Raw genomic sequence first — 4,386 nt, 5'->3', positions numbered from 1 at the left:
CGTCACAGCTCACAGCAACCTTAACTCTTGGGCTTAAGCGATTCTCTTGCCTCAGCCTCCCAAGTAGCTGGGACTACAGGCGCCCGCCACAACGGCTGGCTATTTTTAGAGACAGGGTCTTGCTCTTGCTTAAACTAATCTTGAACCTGAGAACTCAGGCAATCCACTGGCCCTGGCCTCCCAGAGTGCTAGGATTATGGGCAGTGAGCCACTGTATCTGGCCAATTCAACTGTTAATGCATCTCCCACAGAGAGGCCTCAGACCAGTTGTGGTATAGCTCCCATATTCACAGTGTATGACTGGATGAGGTTTTTAAAAATAAACTTTTAATTTTAGAATGATTTTAGATTTATAGGAACACAGTGGGAAGAGCACAGAGAGTTCCCCCCATATGGCCACACTCAGTTTCTATCATTAACATCTTGCAATGGTGTGGCACCTTGGTCACAGTTAACCTGCTGATGCTGAGACATTAAATCAGCTAACATCAACACTTTACTCAGATTTTTCTTCTTTTCTTTTCTTTTCTTTTTTTTTTTTTTGAGACAGAGTCTCTCACTCTTTCACCCTGGGTAGAGTGCTGTAGCATCACAGCTCACAGCAACCTCAAACTCTTTGGCTCAAGTGATCCTCCTGCCTCGGCCTCCCAAGTAGCTAGGACTATAGGTGCTCCCCTCAATGCCTGGCTAATTTTAGAGGTGAGAGTCTTGCTCCATCCAGCTCAGGCTGATCTCCAACTCCTAAGGTCAAGGGATCCACTTGCTTCAGTCCCCTAAAGTGCTGGAATTACAGGTGAGAGCCACTAGCCTACAGAGATTTTTAGTTTCCCCAAATGTCCTTGCTCCCTTCCAGGACCCCATGTTGCACTTCATCTTCACGTCTCCCTGGGCTCCTCTTGGCTGTGACAGTTTCGTAGACTTCGTTTGTCTCTGGTGACCTGCACAGTCTGGGATGTTTGCAGAGGTCTCTCTGGTCACAGTCAGACTATGCCAAGGGTTGGGGAGGAAGCTTGCGGGGTGGGCACACCTCACTGCAGCCCATTAGGGCGTGCATGGCCACCATCGGTGCCCCCAGCACAAGGGCCTCTCTAGAAGGAAGGACGCTATGCTGCCCCAACCTCATGGCGGGGTGGGGAAAGGGGGATGTCCGCACACTGCAATTTGCAGCTTTCCTGCACAGGAGACCTGTCTCTGCTGTTCCGTCTGTTGTCCAATCATTTATTTAGCCCACGTGCACCTACAACAGCTGGTTGTGTGCTGCGGCCGTGCCCCAACATCATGTGAGCATCTTGTGCTCACATTGGTCCAGTGCTGGCCACTGGTGGCTTTTGCTAGTGGCCCCTGTGTCCCTTTGACGTAGATCATCTCGGTGATCCTGGCGTTTTTCAGCAATTTGGTAAGTTTTGACCCATGAGAACATCACAAAGCCATCACCACAACCAGATGGTGACGTCTATCACCCTGAGAAGTTCCTCCCTCCAGCCCCTCCCCCACATAAAGTTTGTACTTTCCAGGGTCCCATGTAAATGGAGCCACATTCACTGTCACTGCCTGGCCACTTCCCTTGGTATAACCATTCTGAGATTTGTCCAGGTTGTTGAAGCTCCCACCGTTCATCCTCTTCACTGTCAAGTGGTGTCATCACCTGGCCTATTTTAAGGACAGGTGGCTTTGATACAGTGGGACAGGCAGATGCTTACCTTCAGGCCCACAGACACTAGGAGCAGGATAGACTGAGCATGGGCAGCCCTGCCAGCCCCTCAGCCCTGCACCCCTGGCCTAGCCCTGTCCCTGGGACCCCCAAGCAGGCTCTGACCCCACAATCTTGTCACCCAAAAGCCCAGGCTACATCTGGGAGCCTCCTGCCAGTGGAGAGAGGAGCTTTCCTGGAGGTGGTGCTGTGCCACCCTGACTCAGGCCCTGACCACCGTGGGCTCAGGATGCTGAGCTCTGTGTCAAAGCTTAGGTGGATCCCAGGCCTTCCTGACAGCCGCATGGTCCTGCTGCCCAGACAGGCCACAGTCCCGGCATGTCTGCCTGCAGGCACTGACCTAGGAGGAGAGGAGGATGGACTCTGGCCCCTGCTTCGGGACCTGAGGAGTGACCCAGTACCCCAAGCTGAGCCGCAGCCTGGAGAAGCATTGGGGGTCCTGCAGGGGGTTGGCCTCAGGGGCGTTGGCCCCATCTGGATGGTGGATGTGATTGTCCACAGCATCCCCCATCTTGCTTCTCCCTTTCCCACATGCTTACACATGCATACATGCACCCACACATGCATATACATGTGCACACACACGCATGCTCACACACACCCATGTCCACATACACCTGTGCACACACGTTCACCCCACACACCCACACACGTGCACACACACACATGTGCTCACCCTAGATAACCATGCTGGGCCACCTGGGTCTGCAGTGAGTCTGGAGGCAAGGTAGGGGCTTCCTGAGCACAAGGGCAGGCAGCACTCTGGGAGAACATCTCTCAGCCCTTTCCCAGTGTCCCCTTCCTTGCTGCCTCCTGGGCGCCACCCCCATTTCTCCCTTCACCCTGTCCCTCTCTGTCTCCTGCCAGAATGGCAGCCCCAAGCAGGTGTCTGTTAAAGGAGGAAGCAGCCTCTGCCCACCTGGAGGGGTCCCCAGGGAGTCCTGGCCATCTTCATGGGCAGAACTGGGCCTGGGTGAGGAGGAAAGGGCCATCAGCTAGGCTCCAAAGGCCAGGCAGTGTCAGCAGGAGACATACGCTTCTCACAGTCCTGGCGGCTAGAGTCCAAGGTTGGAGGCTGCAGATTCAGGCTCTGGGGATGCTTTCTCCCCGCATCTTTATGCGGGGGCTCCAGTGTCTGTCCTCTGTCACTGGGCCAAACCAGAAGCCAAATGCTCATGTGAGTGAAAGTCGTCCTTTCTTTACTGAGATTCAGAACCCCAGGACAACGGGGCCAAGGCCTGCCTTCAAGAGCCACACAGAATTCTCACACCCTCCCCAAAGTCACTATCTTCAGCCACATGTCACCTAGCTGTTCAGTCCACTGTAGGACTGCCTCCAGATGCCACATTTCTCATCTGTGTGTGTTCCACCTGCTATTTTCTCCCCAACCCCGGGTTGTGATGGCCTTCACAGTGTCAGGACCAGGGGGACTGGCCGATAAGGACTGAGACCTTTAAGTACCTCTCACAGCAAAGAGGGTGTTACGATTGTCTCTCCCTTCTGAGGGCACAACTCACCCTGACCCCTCCCAAGGCTCCACTTCCCAGTACCATCCCCTAGGCTTGGGGCTTAAGCACAGGGACCTGGGGGTTGCCCTCAGCCCCCACCCTCCAGTGAAAGTTGCATCGTGGCCGCCCGGGCGAGCTTTCACTGGTCACCCTGTAAGCACCCCCTCATCCTATCTCACCCTCCTCAGTCCTGAGATGCTCCCTGAGCCAGGCCCTGCGCTCAGGGAGTATAAGTGGCCTGGAGGAGGTCCGGGTGGCCAGAGGCTGTCCCCAGAAGGCTCTGGGAGGAGCAGCCCTCTTAGGCACTGCTGGCCAGGTATGGGCAGCTCCAGTACCTGGAGCCCCTCTAAGACTCGGCTCATACTCCCTCTGCCCCAGGCAGGCTGGCTGTGTGGAGTGTGACCCCCACTCTCATAGGGGTGCTGGCATGGGGAGGGTGTGGGAGACTCTAGGCCAGCCAGCTATACACCCTGAGCATGAGGTCTGAGGCCACCTGGGAGCAGGCCTCACTTGGTGACTTGGGCCAAGGTGGTGGCTGCTGGCCAAGGCCATATCTCAGCCTGGTCATGGGCCACAGAGGCCTTCATGACCCCACAGAAGGACAGCAGCACTGTCTTGTGTGGGTTCCTCTCCTCCCACAAGGACTCAGACCCACGGAGAGGGGTGGTTCGTGCTTGCTTTCTGCTGGACTCCCATTGAAGACAGAGATTGGCAGGTGGGAGCCAGGGGCTCCTGCCCTTCTATCCCCATGGCAAAGGATGAGACAGATCAGCCCTTTCTCATCCACACATTTCCAGCATCACCAGCCCCAGCACCCACCCGGCCTGGACTTGGACAGGGGTAGGGTGGGCAGCTTCATAGCTTCTATTTGCCATGAGGGGGTGACATTTGTTAAGCATCCTAGGATGTTCCAGCCTGGTGATTCCCAGGGCAGAGCCCTCAGTGGGGAAGGAGCTGAGGCCCACTTCAGTCAGGTTCCAGGGCACAGCTGCTGCTGGGGTAGGAAGCACATGCCTCCCAGTTAATCCTTACAAACCTGGGAAATGAGACAATTTCCTGAAAAACAAAATAGCTTTCCACTGGCACCCCTCTCTGACCCAGGCCCACGCACCCATCAGGGATGTCTTTCAGAAGAAGCAACAGGGAGTGTATCTGAGCAAAGGGCCT

General features: G+C 55.4%; 1 protein-coding gene across 1 annotated transcript in view; it reads left to right on the top strand.

The window, feature by feature from the left end:
* The window catches only part of LCN12 (lipocalin 12), a 14,770-nt gene extending 11,721 nt beyond the window's left edge, over window positions 1-3,049 (top strand). Inside the window, exon 7 of the transcript XR_002774601.1 lies at window positions 3,039-3,049. The gene's annotated coding sequence lies outside the window, so the exon portion shown is untranslated. The remainder of the gene's footprint in view (window positions 1-3,038) is intronic.
* The last annotated feature ends 1,337 nt before the right edge of the window (window positions 3,050-4,386 follow it).

Source organism: Otolemur garnettii, unplaced genomic scaffold (assembly GCF_000181295.1).
Source record: "Otolemur garnettii isolate 467f Iridium unplaced genomic scaffold, OtoGar3 scaffold00087, whole genome shotgun sequence".
NCBI classification, from domain to species: domain Eukaryota; kingdom Metazoa; phylum Chordata; class Mammalia; order Primates; family Galagidae; genus Otolemur; species Otolemur garnettii.
The sequence above is the reverse complement of the archived record's forward strand: the minus strand, read 5'-3'. Positions and strand labels throughout refer to the sequence as shown.